The sequence below is a fragment of the Ctenocephalides felis genome, unplaced genomic scaffold, assembly GCF_003426905.1.
Source record: "Ctenocephalides felis isolate EL2017-DRISC unplaced genomic scaffold, ASM342690v1 CF-g0.4_SCAFFOLD_01604, whole genome shotgun sequence".
Taxonomy (NCBI): domain Eukaryota; kingdom Metazoa; phylum Arthropoda; class Insecta; order Siphonaptera; family Pulicidae; genus Ctenocephalides; species Ctenocephalides felis.
Genome location: NW_020537758.1, coordinates 8,365,837 through 8,384,897, shown reverse-complemented (window position 1 = coordinate 8,384,897; position 19,061 = coordinate 8,365,837). Strand labels below are relative to the sequence as shown.

At 28.2% G+C, this 19,061-nt stretch overlaps 1 protein-coding gene and 1 pseudogene across 1 annotated transcript in view; one reads left to right on the top strand and one right to left on the bottom strand.

Moving 5' to 3' along the window:
• The window catches only part of LOC113374025, a 15,200-nt gene extending 6,274 nt beyond the window's left edge, over positions 1 to 8,926 (top strand). Inside the window, exon 10 of the mRNA XM_026614274.1 lies at positions 8,848 to 8,926. The gene's annotated coding sequence lies outside the window, so the exon portion shown is untranslated. The remainder of the gene's footprint in view (positions 1 to 8,847) is intronic.
• A 2,518-nt stretch (positions 8,927 to 11,444) lies between these two features.
• LOC113373309 overlaps positions 11,445 to 19,061 on the bottom strand; it is a 47,976-nt pseudogene continuing 40,359 nt past the window's right edge.

Here is a 19,061-nt window from a genome sequence, read left to right as displayed (position 1 = left end):
GTGATCATAGGATAGATGAATCTGATGATTACGATGATGATGATGAGGTGCCCCAGTATGGATTTCCATCTGTGCAGAATCACAAGAGGAGAAACAGAAGGCTGAATGGGGTTCAAGGCAACAAAGGTAAAGGAAATACGTAATATAAGTTACGTAAACTTAAGGCACGATACAACCACTAGTTTTAGTGATTTAATTAATATAGTAAATCTAATAATGTCTAAAATCTCAAACTCCGTGAATTTATACATATATAACTATAAAATAAATATTTTTGCAATCAGAATTTCTTAAGAATCGTTTCGCGCGCGCATATCGCGCTCTGCTTTGCGTCCGAACGAACTCTATGCAATTGCAGGGTACTATTAGCGTTACACGCGGGTGTACTGGCTCTTTTTTCTCAATTTTCCAATGTGTTCCACTAAATTGATTTGAACATATTTGCAGTACTCTAAGAAAAAACAATAGGCTTTCGAATAACGCTAATTAGAAAGTGGTCCAAATAAATGCACTACCCGAAATAATCAATTGAAAATTATTTTGTCTTTTTCAGCTAATAGTAAACGATTTTTTTGAATCGATTGTTCTACATAATGTGGTCTGAGTTAATGTGAGTAGAATCACGTAAAATTTTTTTTGATATCTTGTATGGTTACTCCAAAAAAGTAAGTTTGAAAGAAGGGGCCACTTTGGCATATTTTCAATGATATCTCGGCCATAAGATGAGGTAAAAGTTGAAAATTGGTATATAATCGGTTTTTATCAAATAGACCTATAAAATGGCGTATAAATTATTCAAATACCAGGGTGGAGCCGATTCTGTATGGCAATGCGCCCATACCCTTTATAAAGCACTTGCTGACCCAGCAAACGTTGTTTTGCTAAGTAAGGTGTATTCTAAACAACTTGTAGAGAATCAAAAATATTAATACTTGTGTATAAGGATGTGTTGTTTTGAATGCTATATACAATGAAGAATTATAAAAACAATAAACCGCATTAGTTTTTCTATATTTTGTCAATGCAATCAAACTGGAAGATTTATACACTTTCTATAGAAAACATGGTATACTCCAATCCAAGTCTTTTTGGTATTTCGACTTATTGATTACGTTTTAAGTTTTTCAGATTCTTTTTGAATTCTGGATTTTGTGTATAATAGTAAATAATACTACTGAGCTTATACAAAATTTTCAAATTTCTGCAAGGTGAGATAGAAAATGAATTAAGTATTTCTTCTTTGACCTGCTTTTTGAAAAGTTTCAAGTAACATTCGTTGAATTAAAGTAAATTTAATAAAAAGTATATATGTACAGCAGGGCGAGGCACAAAGGTCCAATTTGACTTTGAGCAAATATAAACTATATTGTGAAAACTATAACAATTATATCACAACAAATAACACATATCAAACGAACAATTTTCTGACTACGTTTAGTAAAATGCCCTGTATAGGGTAATCCACCTAACATTATTCGTTTTCATTTTCATTTTTTTCAACGGTCAGCCGAGGCTTTTTTTCTTCATTTTTGAATTAAATTATTAACTGAATTAATTTCATTATTAACTGAACGGATTGTACTTTCAAATAGAAATAGAAATTTTAGAAAATATTCAGTAGTTTGTAAAAAAAATTAAGTTATTTGGCGGACCCTATACTTCATCATTGTAGAAATGTGCTTTTTTGATGTCTTTCAAAAATTTATCTAGAACTTTTTACCCTATAGGCGGGGTAACTTGGAACGCGCAGGTGGCAAAAAGGTTTAAAGCCTTATTATAATTTTAAAAGTATTTTACAAAATAATTACACTTTTAATTAATGCTAAAAAACTACCAACGGAAGAAAATACTTTTATTATGGATTTTCAAAGATTACTGTTTATCTCCCGATAGCAAAGTCATAAGAATCACGGTTATAGCTGGTTATACATCTTTTTTCCTCTATTTTCAAATATTGTTGTTAAACAATCCATTTCTAACCCCGGACCTTCATATATTACTATAAATTTTTCGATAATTTCTAGGAAATTGTAAATGAGAAAATGCTATTCGATAAAATGTCTCTTTGATCGATACCAAAGTTAGGTTTTGAATTTAAAAAACATAAATAAAAAATAATATAACTTAGAAAATGTTTTATAAATACCAATGATTATATAATTATACAAATGAGATCTTTCAGAGCATCGTGTTTGAGAAAAATATGATTTGCTAAAAAGAGTGCTACAACGCCAAAAAGTGCATTTTCATATTAAAATTTCAATAAAGTTGATATTGTTGAGTTTATAGTAACACTTGCGGCCCTGTTACAAGATTTTACTGAATTGCAAATTTATAGCTGTTTTTGTAAGAAACATGTATGATTTTATATTTTTATAATTGAGTACACATATTAAGATATAACATACTGAAATTTTGTAACTCTAGTATGACGTTTTATATTTTTAAATATTTTTCAAAATATTCATCAAACCGTAGACTTGCAAGTATTGGAAACTAGATATGCAAGAGTGCATTTGTTTACAAAATTGCACATTTATAGCTCTTTTTGTTAGAAACATATGTGATTTTATATTTTTATAATTGAGTACATGTATTAGGTAATAACATACTCAAATTTTATGGCTCTAGTGTAATACTGTATATTTTTAAAACATTTTTCAAAAGCACTTCTCATATCATATCCAACCGTCGATTCGCAACTAATAAAAATAGAGTATGCAATTGTGCATTGCAATTTTTTAGTTTCTTCTGTTAGAAACATATTTGGTTTTATATTTTTATAATTCAGTACACATATTTAGAAATAACATACTATAATTTCATAACTGTATTACAACGCTTTATATTTTTAAAATATATTTTAAGCCGTCAATTTACGTTTACTAACTTTTTTGTATATAAATATAACTACGAACAAAACTACTTACTACAATTCAATCATAATTGAATAATATTCACGTAAAACATCCTATTAAACGTAATTAAACATCATCTGTCAAAAACGTTTGACATTTCACGTATTAGCCACCGTCCATCGTTTTATTTAAATTAAATAAAAAATAGTAATAGTAATAGTAAAGTTTCTATGCGGTTTTGAAATAATATCTCACCTTTTCGACAACCTACTGATTAGCACGAATTTTTCAAGACTAAGACTGGCCAAATCGGTTTAGCCGTTTTTGAGTTTTACAGAATCATTTGATCGAGAGCTCTATTTATATATATATATATATATATATATATATATATATATATATAAGATTATGTTAACTAAATGAGTAACTTATCCTTTACTTAGGTGAGAATAATTCCCTGCTCTGTCACGAGGCCTCCAACAGTGACGTTTCGACGAATCTCTGCGAAGATTCCGAATTCGATTTGGAATCTCAGCCCTTAAATCGTTTCGGAATGCACCAGACTGCAGTGTGACCCTTACTAAATGCTTCTAACAAAGGAAGCCTGTTAATAAAAGAATATTTCATAAATCGCAGGATCCGTAAGAGAACGATGTTGGTTTGTTATTATTATGTTTTTACTACTTATTGTGTAAGATTAAGTTTGATTTAAGTGGTTTCAATTATTAATTGTATTATTTAACTTTGCAGCTTACGTTTTATTTATTTTTTTAATGTAAAGATTATTTATGGAATATTATGTAATGCAATTCGGCTGATTATTGTTAATTTAATTAAGTACATATAGGGGGCAATTTTGAAAAGGCATTGTTGTCATGGCTTATGCTTGTTCTTGGTATTGAAGATTATGAAAATGTCTATTTATAATAAGCGAAGAATAATCTAGAATTCAATTTCATTTAGTTAAAATTTCCACGAATGTTGTTTAACAATGTATATATTGTTATATATAGGTTGTCAAATATCTCCCTTCCGCTTTTTTGCTCTTGGTTTATAATACAAAAAGGCGGAAGGGAGATATTTGACAACCTTATATATAAATTTGTTGCAAATTTCATTAGCTCTAAAACGCGGTTATTTTTTTATTCACGTTTGATATAAAATATTTGTGCAAAAATTCAATTTTTCAAAAAGTATACATGCTTAGCGCCTATGGAGTTTTAAAATATAGTAACACGCTTTGAAGTCAAAATTCTCACAAATAATATTAAACAATGTATATATTATTATACATCAATTTGTTGCAAATTTTATTAGCTCTAAAACGCGGTTATTTTTTTATTCACGTTTCATATAAAATATTAGTGCAAAAATTCAATTTTTCAAAAAGTATACATGCTTAGCGCCTATGGAGTTTAAAAATATAGTAACACGCTTTTGAAGTCAAAATTCTTACAAATATTATTAGGTTGTCAAATATCTCCCTTCCGCCTTTTTGTATTATAAACCAATAGCAAAAAAGCGGAAGGGAGATATTTGACAACCTAATATATATGTGTGTGTGTGTATGCTTACGTGTGTGTATGTATTAGGTTGTCAAATATCTCCCTTCCGCTTTTTTGCTATTGGTTTATAATACAAAAAGGCGGAAGGGAAATATTTGACAACCTAATATTAAACAATGTATATATTATTATACATCAATTTGTTGCAATTTTTTAGCTATAAAATGCTGTTATTTTTTTATTTGCGTTTCATATAAAATATAAAATATTTGTGCAAAAATTCATATTGTCAAAAAGTGTACATGCTTAACGCCTATGGAGTTTAGAAATATTGTAACACGCTTTTGAAGTCAAAATTCTCACAAATAATATTAAACTATGTATATATTATTATATATCAATTTATTGCAAGTTTTATTAACTATGAAATTTAATTGGTTATTAACGTTTCATATGAAACATTTGTAAAAAATTAAATTTTTCAAAAAGTGTACATGCTTAACGCGCTATGAGCTTCAATAATATTGATACACGCTTTTGAAGCCTAAGTTCTTACAAATATTATTAAATAATGTATATATCTCATATCTTATTATTAATAGACATTTTCATAATTTTCATTACCAAGAACAAGCATAAGAGAGCCATCACAACGGCAAAATTGCCTCAATAAAATAGCTATAATTATTAATTTTAAACGACTTGAGTATTTTCTTGTAAATATTACTTTTATCACCGAGTATCACACAAAATTCATGCACATATCAATATTACTAAAAGTTTGTAAATTGAACAATTATTAATTTTTTTTTTGGAAAACTGTAAGAAATGTACAATTAGAAAAAATTCATTTGCATTAAGGAATATTCATTAGTAGAAAACCATATGATTAAATAATTTTTAAAATAACAATTTTATTTCTAATTTATTATTTTGCATTGAAGTGAACAAGAGTTTTTGTCTTTTAAAATACGAGAAATGAAAATTATACTTTTTTATCAATAAGAAGAAAAGAATTTAGTTATTTGTTAAGCAATTAATGAAGCTGTAAAAAATTCCAACTATTTGCGTTGCAATCAGGTGTATTTTACATACACAAGCAAGAAAGAATGTTATGAAAACAAAACAATTATTGTAAGATTTTTTCCTTTTTGTTTATTTATAATTAATGAATATTCCTCTATCCATAACTCTAATTACATATCGATAGTTCTTAAACTTATCTTTCCCCCATTTCCAGTTACTTTCAGTATTTATTATTATTCAATGTCATGTGTAATAGAAAATATTAATAGATGTAGATATAAAAAAATTTTAATTGACTGACTAACAAACATCATTTCTACTGTATTATAAATAAATAATGATAAAAATGTGGCGATGAATGCGTTTAGAAATAGTATTAGAAATTAATTTTTTACCTTGCAAATAAATTTAGAAGAGTGAATGGAAACCAGAGTACATATAAATAAATAATATATATATATATATATATATATATATATATAAATATATATATATATATATTATTTGAAATTTGAATCACCAATGCGTCGAATGTAACAATTTAATTTATTTTTTATACTTTCGAACTAGATATATATATATATATATATATATATATATATATATATATGCTTTGGTTTGTTGTCTATGAATTTGTTTCGATACTTGTAAAATTTTGTACATGATGGTGACTATTAAGTATAATTCTTATCATAGTTAATAAGTTCTAGCAAAATTTAAAATAAGACGTATATACTAAGAGCCTTTAAGAATATAGTTAATGATGAATACTTGTATATTTTATAAATCGAAATAAATGCCATTAATATCTACTTATTCGGATATTTTAATTATTAGTTTTATATTTCAGGTCTTGGGTAATTATATATTATATTTCAAATGCTAAATCAATTAATTATCAAAGTTCCAGTTATTTTTTCAATTAAGATAATCTTGTAATTCAGATATAATTTATTTATTGTAATAATCAAATCATTCACTAAGTATGTACTTTTATAAAAACTTATAATTTAAATAACATATATTTGTCATGAAATAAGTTTATTTGTTTAAAGATATTGATTTATTTAATTTACAACACTTTTATTGTTAAAATTAAAGACTCAAATCAAAATTGGTTCGAGTTTCCGAGAAAAGAGGCGCTCGAGTCACTGAAACGCCATCTTCGACCGAACGAACTCGCACGCTCTGCAGTCGCACATCTACAAGTTTTCTTTGCACATCTATGGTTTATGCCAGTCTGTGGGATGTCATGGCATAAATTCATTCATTTTCTCGTCGGAGTTGGTCGAACAAACATCGTGGAATAAAGAGGCCTCCCTGCCGTTTATTGCCTGGACAAAATTGGTACGTTGTACTTGTGCTAATTATATTTATTTTGCGGATTCACTCGGATTACATTTCGTGTTCGGAGGTGTTAGCGTCATACGTACAAGACACGTGCTCGATTATGTAGTTTGCAAGTCGTATTAGTGCCATAGACCACGCCGGATATGTTTCATTTCATAATGTCTACTGTTAAATAAAATTATTTCGCTGACTATGCAAGAGTTTACAATCGAAAGGCTGCCGGACCTTGTGCAACGTATTCGAAAAGTGATTGTGGTTTGTGAATATTATGAACTCGGTTATAAAAATTCCGGGAATATTTTTTTTCACTATTGTATAAATTCAACCGCTATTTTATAAATATTTTTATCATTGAGATACTTGGGTATTTTGTGAGTATATGTGTATATATTATTCAATTTTAATATTTATTTATATTATCACCAGGTGCTAACTCACTTTCGATTTGTAGATAACAAGAATTGCGTATATTTGACCACAATCATTCTATGATTATCTGGACAACTGAATTGTACTCAAAGGCAGCTTTGGTGACGTATCAACATCATTCACTAATCTCCATTAGTGTTTAGCATAATTTAATACTAATTTCTGTATATTACAGGTGCAGGTATGTTCGAGTTTGGGGCAGCCAGTTACTACAGTAGTTTGAGCAGAGTCTTTCAGTTTTCATGCTAATATTATTACTGCAATGCACTCATTCTGGCTTTATTGGAATTGCATTTGGCACGAATGTATTTATTGAACAGTGAATTTTGACCCAAGATCTTAATTGATAATTTTAGTTTTTGCTTCATTTTTTACAAATTAACAAAATCATTAAAGCGTTAGCTTTTACGATTCCAATGACCATTTGCATGATTTGCATCCATTTACTACTAATAATACTAACAAACACTAACAGACACTAATCTATTTAACTACTAATAAATAATATGGTCGTTTGAATCTTTTAGGATTATGCATGTGTATTTGATGTATTACATTAAATTTAATTTTCATTTTCACTGTTTTCAATTTTTGTTAATGCATTTCATATAAAACCAAGTGCATTATTAAGTCGCTAGTAAATTTCTACAGTATATTTCTGGGCATCAAGATGAAATCATATGAAGTCTACAATATATCATACCAAGCAAATTAAGTATTGAACAGCCAAGTATAGGATGAAAATGCAGTTTACATTCAATATATTATTATTGATGAATAATACTTCATATGTCATATAATAAACTTGCCGTTTTGTAACCTTATAATTTGTTTTTAGGCATATTTAAACAGCCACTGTGATTTCAACACCATGGACAACTGGATTGATACGATTGAAATATTTGGAAAGCATTCAAAGTATGAACAACTTAGAGATTTAGCAAACGTAGTCATTTTTATGATCACAGAAATTTTCAAAGAACTATGAGAAAATTCTCTTTGAGTAAGTTCAAGTAAGTGACTAATAATCAATATTTAGCTTATCATTATTTTTATATAAGGTTCATTTGTTTAATATTTAATTTATTTTTGCATATATTTTACAACTTATTACTGCTGCTCTGCACTGTGACTCCTTCACCAGGAATCTTTCCAGAAACATTTTACCAGGTGTGTGTTTATCCATAATCAGTATAAATGTGAACAATAAATAACATGTTTATTTTTTTTTCAGGTCCTTTCAACTGCTGTCGCTCTGCACTCTGACTCGTTCACCAGGAATCTTTCCAGAAACATTTTACCAAGTATGTGTTTATCCATTACCAGTATAAATGCAAACTTTATTAAAATGTTTCTTTTTTGCAGATTTATCAGTTCAGCTATCACTGCCTCTGATGCTAAAAAATCATAATGAGTTGGAGTATCATTCATGTAAATGATTCGCAAGTTGTTTTTTTTAATAACTGCCATAATTATGCATGATTAACTTACTCTTACTAAATCACTAACACGACTAACCTCACTAACTTAATCAGTTATTATAAAAACCACTGCTGAGTTTTATATTGAATGTCTTGCTGAGGTTGCTTGAAAGACAGCGCTGATTGATTTATCAGGTAATTTATTTTTTATAGTATATTTTATGAGACTTGTTACTAATTCATTGTTTTTGTTCATAGGGTAAACGACAACTTCGAGCCAAATAGTCTTCAACTCTCAACTTACTCAAGACTGTTCTCCAGCAAAAACAATCGCTCGAACTACTATAATTATGTCGTCCCAAGTAACTACCTCCGTCTTGTCGTCAGGGAAGGTGTCTACTGTGATATAATATATAGATTAGTTAAGTGCATAAATGTTAATGAAATAATGAATAAATATATTGTATTTGATTCAATTTGTTGTTTCAATTTAATTATGAGCCACTTTACGGCCAAATTGCATTATGCTGTAACGTAAATTACGAAGATATTTAAACATTTCTAACTTAATAACAAAAATTTCTTGTGTTATCAATAGGGATACTTATTAAGTGCACTTTTTAGTGTAGACAATTGTGCAAAACAGTTTCTTTACTGTTTGGGTGTTTGCAACCATCTTGCCGCATCTTGGTTAGGCTCTTCATACCTTTGCTTTTGACTCGGTAGAAACGCGTTGACAATGGACTTTGCTTTTTTCCAAACACTTATGTTAGTCGAGTGCCTTAAACATTTAATACGTCGGACCGATGTTTTCTCTTGTTTAAATATTACACTTTCTATTATTTCTTTAAATGGTGCACTCTTTTTCTTAGCTATAACTATCACTTAATTTAATATCACCATGTGTTAATATTAATCTATATATATATATATATATATATATATATATATATATTGTATAATAGCAATCGATAATGCTGCATTGTGTAAGAGCGATGCTCAATTCGATATCGATTGCAGTCATTATCACAATCAGCAAATATTTTAAATACGCCATCGTAAGGTGTTTGTAGTCCCAGTTTAGAAGTATAGTAAGTACCGATATTAGTTGGTACATCAGAGTTGTTTTAATCATAATCAGAGTTGCTTTTGTCTATCACAACATAGTTGCTGTTGGCCTCAGCAAATTAAATAAATGTTAATGTATTTTAGTCGTTTTCATTACTGCAATTGTAAGAATAAATTAATATAATTGTATTATTAAATACGGTGATACATAAGAGTTTTGAATAAAACTAACTAAACTTTATTTGGAGTGTTTCATTTCACACCATTTTCAGTATTATATATATTAGAAACACACCGTACTGGTGCAGGTACTATTAACTGATAAGCTAATGTTATCATAAACATTAATATACTCATTAATTCGTTCTTCGAAGAGGATTTAATATTTGGATAAATTTCATATAATATAATTTTTGTAATCTAATTCTATGATGATTAATATTGTTAATGTAGTTATAAATTTGGTCATTTTAAATAGACTAATCTATGGTTTTTCACTCATTTTTCAATCAACTTTATCTATTATACTATTATTTAAAGATATTTCGTGTATGAATGAGATAAAATTTTTCGTTCACGATTTCTTGAATAATTCAAAGAACATTCGATTCCTATTGATGGAGAGACGTACTGATTAGTTTTTCATAAAGACAGGTCGGAGATACAGAGCAAAGATAGAAACCGAGTTTTTAAAGAAACGAAAAATCCGATTTAAATGATTCAAATAAGCTGTTGCTTTTTCGGACGACAAGATTGTTTTTCAAAAAAAAAAACAAATAATTTTTTTTTTGTTAATTTTCTTTTTTTAATATGAAAAATAATTCGAATCGAATAAATAATTTTAACTTTGCCATTCAGTTTATGCAATTCTTAGAAATACTTTTTAGGCAAACATATTTAAATGTCATCGTCCAATTTATAAGCATTTTTATTTTGTCTACAAATTCCAATAATAAAAGTTACAGTATTTATAATAATATATTTGAAAGCATTCAATAATTTTTCGAATATTTCATTACAACGCGGGAAGTTCCAGCAATTTGCCTTAAGGCACGATACACCACTAGTTTTAGGCATTTATTTAATATAGTACAACTAATAATGTCTAAAAATTTCAAACTCCGTGAGTTTATACATATAACTATAAATAAATATTTTTTGCATTCAGAATTTCTGAAGAATCGTTTCGGGGCTTTCGCGCACTGCTTTGCGTCCGAACGAACTCTATGCAATTGCAGGGTACTATTAGCGTTATGCGCGGGTGTACTGGCTGCGGTTTTTTTTCAATTTTCCAGTGTGTTCCACCAAATTGATTTTAACAATATTTGCAGTACTCAAAGAAAAAACAATGGGCTTTCGAATAACGCTAATTAGAAAGTGGTCCAAATAAATGCACTACCCGAAATAATCAATTGAAAAATTATTTTGTCTTTTCAGCTAATAGTAAACGATTTTTTGGAATCGATTGTTCTACATAATGTGGTCTGAGTCAATGTGAGTAGAATCACGTAAAATTTTTTCGATATCTTTTATGGTTACGCGAAAAAGTGAGTTTGAAAGAAGGGGCCACTTTGGCATATTTTCAATGATATCTCGGCCATAAGATGAGGTACAAAGTTGAAAATTGGTATATCTGTTTTTACCATTTAGACCTATAAAATGGCGTATAAATTATTTAAATACCAGGGTGGGGCCGATTCTGTATGACAATGCGCCCATAGCCTTTGATCTCATTCAATTTAGAATAAGTTGAAACTTTAAGAAAACACAATCTTAGCAAATGGAATTTATCGCGAAAACAACTTCTTCTTCGGGAACTTAAAATTAACATTATATGAATTTATAATTATATCTGTAGTTAGCAATAAAATATTTACCTTATATACATTTCTGCCATCAGGATTGAATAGAGCAAACATATGTCTACGTGACATAAATCCCTGTTCAATATCCCTCAATTTTAATCCATCTAAACTTAACATATATTTCTTCTCACGCTCTTCTTCATCTTTATACCAAGATACATTCTCAGAAGTTAGAACAAACCAATAATCTCGTGAACCACCTAAAAAAAATAAATCAGTTGTTTTAATTATTAAACTTAATACATAAAACAGAAGTGGAATTCACTGACCTTTCATTATTCCTAAATTGTGTATACACATGAAACCCTTGCGAATTACTTGATTTCCTAGCCCACCTCTCGTTGTGCCTGATTTTGTGGCGTTTTCAGACTGATTTTGAGCGCTGCAACAAAAAAATTTTTATTGAAAAAAGTTAATAGTATTTTTATTGGTAAGTAAATTAAAATTTATCATTTTTGGCAAACCAACTTTACTAACTAAATAACATAATACATTAGTCATCACAATTAAATGAAAAGGATTGATAGGACCAGATCTTATTTCATACTATAATTTTTACTGGTAATAAATTTTAAAAAAACTCATGCGTTAACATCTTTTTTAAATTTATAATATGTTATTAAAAAAAAAATTATAAAATACAATTAAATTTGGCATAAGATTTTAGTTTAAAAAAAGAATAGAATTTGCTACTTCTTTTCGCATTTTAGAATAATCCTATATATCTTAGGCAACTTATTAAAAATACGAACAAAACTTGCGTGAACTCCTTAAAAATTACCATCTCAATATATCCTTACGTTATAAGTCACGTTGACCATACTAAACAAAAAAAAATTGTTGGTAATTAGTTGCATTTGTTCTTAATAAATTTGTCATTATAGTCCCTACTTAATTAAAAGTCTATGTTACTGATAGTCAATCAATCTAAGATGGTAAATTGTGATTGAGACTGATTAAAATATCATTAAATAAATAAACATATGCAATTTTGTTCCTACTTCCCCTATTATAAAATATAAATGTTCAACTTTTGTTTACAGTTTTTGTGAAAATATTCATTTTCAATAATTATGGTATATATTAGAAGTTCAAATTAAAATGAAAATAAATCATATGCTTGTTTTAAAAAAGCATGATAGTGATCATTTTTATGCCTTAGTAAAAAATTGCATTTAAAAAAAAAATAATAATTTCGTATCAAATTGTATAAAATAAAATAAATTTAAATTACTCACTTTGCAAAGCCAATAAAATCTTCATGATTTGTATTCATATAAGCTAATTCACAATCTATTAACAATATGATTTGCTCTTTGCACATTTGTTCCCTCTGCCTGACATGGGTTGTTATAATGCGTTCTGTTTCTTCTCGCAAACGAGGATATCGTGACATCTATGGGAAGAAATAGGTTTTATATAAACTGAAAATTACTAAATCAATAAATACTTTAATATTTAAGATGCAATAAAGGTCATCAATTGCTGAATTCATAGCTTAATAAAAAAAATTAACAAATTTCTTGAATATATAGAAGATAAGATTTCTTATTACTGTAATTTTGTTTGTTTTTTTATAAGAAAAGTTTATTTCTTGGGTTTTGAAAACAACTGATGCAAAACAACTGATGCGAAACCAATATTTCATGATAACAAATAATACTTACCCTATCTGTGCAAATTCTGACAACATTTGATAATTCCTGCACTACTAAATCAATACATTTCAAGCAAGGTTCTTTTAACCGTGCAATTGTTTCTTCACTATTGCCTCAAAAGCCATGTCCGGCGTGAACAAACCGACCTAATATATCAGTCATTACAAAATTATAAAGTTTTATGCAATAATCAGAACTGGGAAAACGTTATAAGAATTTTTAACACTCACTCTGATACCATGAATATTTCTAATGGCAAATGCAATCTCCCTCCTCAACTCTTTCTCGTCGAATTCCATTTTGACAATTTCAAAAGGAAATCGTTCATGAAACAATCGATTTATTTTAGCTCCTCCTGACAATTCCATTGTGTTTATTTGAGCTGAACCTGAACCCTCTATCGTTCTTTCAAAGTCTGATGTTAATTGTTGAACCATCCTGAAAATAGTAATGATTATGTAAAGTTTTGCTAATATAACAAAAATCTTGAGAGTAGTTTATAAATAAATTATATTTTTAAAAGAAAGTTGTACTCACTGTAACATAGCTTTGGTTTTAATGCTAGGATCATCTGGCCTAAAATGCTTATATTGGTCCACATCTTTTTCAAGAGCCAAGAGTTGTTTTTGTAATTTATCCCGCAAACCAGGCAGTGTATCTCGAATATGATTTGTAAGTTGCTGATTCAGAACCCGCTGTAGATATGGAGTGCCTAACCTATCAGCTATGTGTCTATAACCTGGATGACTGAAATAACAGTAAAATAATAAATAAAAAAATTGGTCTCATTTGATTCAGAATGGCATGAAACGTCGAGAAAACAAAATTAGCGAATATATATATATTAATATTGTTTCATTAAATCTTTGTTTTTAGTACAAAAAATGCATACAACAGTATTAAGTAGCCAAGTAAAAAAAATCAGTAATTCCAGTTTATATATATTATGGAGTTACAGATTTACTTAGCTTCGACTTTGCCAAGTTATTTGATTAATTGTATAATATATTCGTAAATGGGCGTAGTTTTTATATACTATTTTAATTGCGTTTTATGATTTTGAATTTTAAATATGAGGGTGTAAATGGCATTTTACCTTAAGGGTTATATACACTTAGGATTATCTAATTTTTTTAGTATTCTCTCAATGTACATATATTTAATAATACACACAAGAAAAATAATATCATTCTGATGAATATTTTGAAAGTTACTCGCAAATTTGAAAAGGAAAACACGCTGAGACTTCACTAATATACATTTCAAAATCGGTGACCAACATAACTCAAAAACGGCTAATCCGATTAGACTCAAATTTCATAACAACCTCTCTTAAATATATTTTTTAGTGATTAATCGAAGATTTTTCCTATCCGATAAATATTTTGGTTTTTATGAGCAATTTAAGGTCAAAATTACGGCAAAAAAAACGATTTTTATTATTTTGCTTATTGCTTGGATTAAATACTAGATTTATCATATTTTATTGAAATCTTTTTGGTTTTTTAATTTCGGATGATTTTTTTTCAAAGACAGTGGTCACTGCAAAACGTGTTTTTCGAGAGATGCTCCCGCAGATCTGCTGCTGTTACTTTTTTTTTAATAGATATTTTTACCTGAAATTATTTTTTAAATATAGCTAAAAGATGCCTTTTTTGTGTATAGATTTTTGTATCGATACATTCAATGATTCAATAGTTTCTCACAGGAAAAATTCTAGAAAAATGACTTTTTCGGCCGATTAAGTGAATATAACCTCTAAGGTAAGTTGCATGAATTTCCAGATATGTGGAAATAATCGACTTAATCAATAAGAATTGATAATTAGCTGTTTAGATAAATTTTCAACTATTTATTTTGAAAACTAAGTTTTCGCTATCACTCAAAATTCATCAATGCGATTTTTTAATTAAAGTACAGAAATACAAGTGACTTATCCATACTCACAATTTTTATAATTCAACCACTTTTCGCAGGATTAGGATATCCATTTGTATATAGATGCCAATCTATTGTCATTGTAATTTTCATTAAAAGGCCAAAGGAAATTTAATTACGATGAAATTTACCACTGATTTATAAAGAAAATCTTGGCCGATCGATCGGCCATGCAAAACTAACTACCAAATTTACATAGAGTTTCAAATAATGACTTTTAAATTTTTGACATCGGTTCAACCGTTTTTAGGAAAACGTCACACACACATTTTTTGAAATTTCGTTTCAAGCTATTAAGAATAATTTTAAACGTCGAGAAAAATAAAATTAGTAGGTTTAAGATAATAATTTTATGTCTATTTTACCTTAAGAAGAATTTTCTTTCAGCTGCCAAAGCAGCATTTATGTCTTTTCTGCCGTCGATATCCTTCTGAGATCTATTGACTACACCAATATAGCCTCGCCTTAACGGCAAAAGTTTATTTTCCAGGATATCACGTGCATCTGTACCTTCGTCCATCAAATCTAATTTTGTTATTACACCTATTGTTCTAATACCTGAAAAATAAACAGTTTTCTTGTAGAATTTCAATAATATCTAGTACGTTTTATTTGTATTAAAGCATATTACTGTTTTCTTCATCTATAAACTAATATTAAAGATTAAGATTTGATAACTAAACTGAAATTTGAAATTCTCAATTAATGATATCATAAATAATAACAATTTTGGAAATCTATGAGTTGAATCATAATTATCGAGCACGAATTATTCATATAACAATCAACACAAACTGTAAGAATAACAATTTTTGTTGTTATTGTAGAAATTATGATCGTTAACGAGTTTATATAAAAAATTATTATAATTAGATTTGATAAACCATTATGTTTTGCAATAATTTCGCAGAAGGAGTTAGCAAACAGATTAGTCAGAACTTAATTAGTCTTAGAGGTTATTGTATTGACTTCTTAAACCACGTGGGTTTTTCTTGATGGCAACCCTATTAGTTGTCCTATGTCTATGTAATGAATTTACTATTACAATTCATGTAATACTGATGAATTTTATTATTGGTGCATCAATGGAGGGTTAAAACCTTTTGCTCTTGTATACATATTGCTATCTATATTTTGAAATGAAAACCGATGTCACTGCTGCTTGACTTCAGTATGTCTGAGGTGGGCACCGAACTTGAAACTACTAGACCACAGCAATAATAAATAAACGCATAAGTTGAAAAAATTATGAAAAATTCATAAAAAATTTACAGTTTTCCCAGTTGCAATGATATCTTTCTGAATCATATTAGATTCCAGATAATTAGAAAAATTATAGCTTAATATTATTATTCGTTTAATCACTGATTTATTGCGTGTCGTGGAAAACATACGTCTCAATTCTCGCATTGTTTATAAACAAATCTGGAATATTTTCATAAATCTAAAGTGATTATGTACGGCAAAAATTTATAAATTTAATCGTTTCGTTTAGTTGCTTATTCAATGGAAATATTTATTTTTACAAAACATGCGATTCTGATAATGAATATAAACAACCATGTTTATTTTTACAAATCTGTAAATAGATTATATAATGGAAAATATTTATAAATTCCTTCAATTATTTATATTAGAAAAATATTTATTTAGATCTCCATATCTTTTCGTAGTTCATAAACAACTCACTTAGGATAAAAAATATTTGACGTCTCTAATTTCCGAATTGTCTAATTTACACCCGCTCTAAAATCCCTATACAATTGAGAAACAGATCTGGGAGCGACAAAAGTGTAAATATTTTTTAAAATTCCAATATGACTAATATAAATGAGATAGATATTAAACTGGTTTAGAATCAAATTATGTACAATTATTCATAATACTGCTAAAAAATAAAACATAACTTTCCACGATATATCTTTAACTTTAACCCATTTTATTTATATGCATGTTTTTGGGAAATGTATGAAGAAAATAAATAATCTAAAGAGTTCTAATTAAATTATCTAATATATTCGTTTATAATTTACTTAAAATAGTGAATTATTAAAATTGAATTGATATCGATTAATAAGACGGAAAATCTCATTTATACGAAAGACAAGTTGATATTATAAACAATTGTTAGAAAATTAGAAAAGATACAAAAGATACATATAAATATTATATAGCATTGTATAAAAGCCGTGAAGTTAAATTTTTATTGTAGTTTTGTAAACTGGAAATTTGATTTTACTGAATCCAAATTCTAGTTACTGTACTCTTTCGATTCTTCTACCAGGTTTTACCAGTTTATATATAATTATTTTTATCGATGCATTACGTCAAAAAATTAGGATGTAAAAAACATCTAAATTGTACACTTATCTTTTATTATTACGTCGGAAAATGGTAAATACGAACCCATGGCTAGATACAATTATCTTTTGGTTACATAGAAATATTGTGACATAAAAATCGCAAAGTTCTGTACGACGATTGTATCATCCGCAAACAAAAGCAAACTTCGCAAATTTGATTTTATGAAATTAAAAAAACAATCTTTTACCTTGAGGATCCACTTCCTTTGCCAATTTCAGGGCATCTGAATTAGCCAAATCTGTATTAGCTGGAGTCACAGCCAATATAAGGCATGACTCGCGTTTATAAACTGGAAGATCATTGCTTTGATTTGATTTTCTATATCTGGAGGCTGGTCGCCAATTGGAACTTTGGTCAAACCAGGCAAATCAATAAGGGTCAAATTCAACACTGAAATTAAATAAGTCAAAATTAATAGCAAATATATCTATATTATAATATAATTATACGCAAGATTTTTTTCTATACATGACTCGTTTGTATTGCAACAAATGATATGTGGAATCTCATGAGAATAACTTTTTCATTTATATATTCATAAATCAACCCGCAAACCCATAAATATGTATGGCAACCCATTATATGCATGGCGTTTCACAAACAAATATTGTAGGACCTATGTCTTATATTTTGGTTCCTATTTTCCTGTTATGATCAATATACAAATCGTTGTAAAAAATGAAAAATAACCAAGAGCAAGACACAAAAATAGTAGTAAAAAGTTGCAGAATAAGATATTTAAAACAGTATCTTATTTCTTTAATATATCGTTATTATCAAAATAAATACTCCAGTCAATAGAGCATTTGAGTCTGATTTTTTTTTACTGTGCTCCGATTTGCATGAAATTTTGAATTAGGTTCATCTTACCCTCAACTTTAAAAGTGAAACCAATTTGGACTCCGCCGCCACCCCCGGGGGGATAACACTCTTTCTCTGAAGTGTAATTTTACTTTTTCAAAATAACATCGATATCGATAGGAGAACTTATTATAAAAAAAGATGTTTTATAAAGTTTTTCAATATAACAAATACTTTTCAAGGTACTGGCTACTAAAAATTCGTTTCAAAAATATTTTTACAATTTTACCATTTAATATTAAAAACGTTTTCAAGCCATAAAATGGCTCAATGTCAATTATACATAAAGGGATCTTGGCGAGAGAAACAGGATAGTGGCAGAGTGCAAATTGTTTTCACTTTTGAACTTAAGGGTAAGATTAGCCCATTTCCAAAATTTCATTCAAATTGGAGCACAGTAAAAAAAATTCAGAGGTTATACCTTTTTTTCCTCTCCATTTTCTGCACTAAAAGCACATTTGTAATAAGGAGATAGAACTCTATCAAATTGTGCCGACAAATCTAATATTAATTTTACAAAAATATCACGAACAAATATTTTATACTTAAATTATACCTATATAGTATTTTATTTTAACTTATTGCTAATTAATATTATACATACCATTTGGTGAATAAACTCGAAGATTTATAGGAACATTGGATATGCCTTTATTGCCCCCAGTGACCCTATCAGTTTCAGCTTCAATTTCTAATCTGACTTCATTGAAGTCTACGA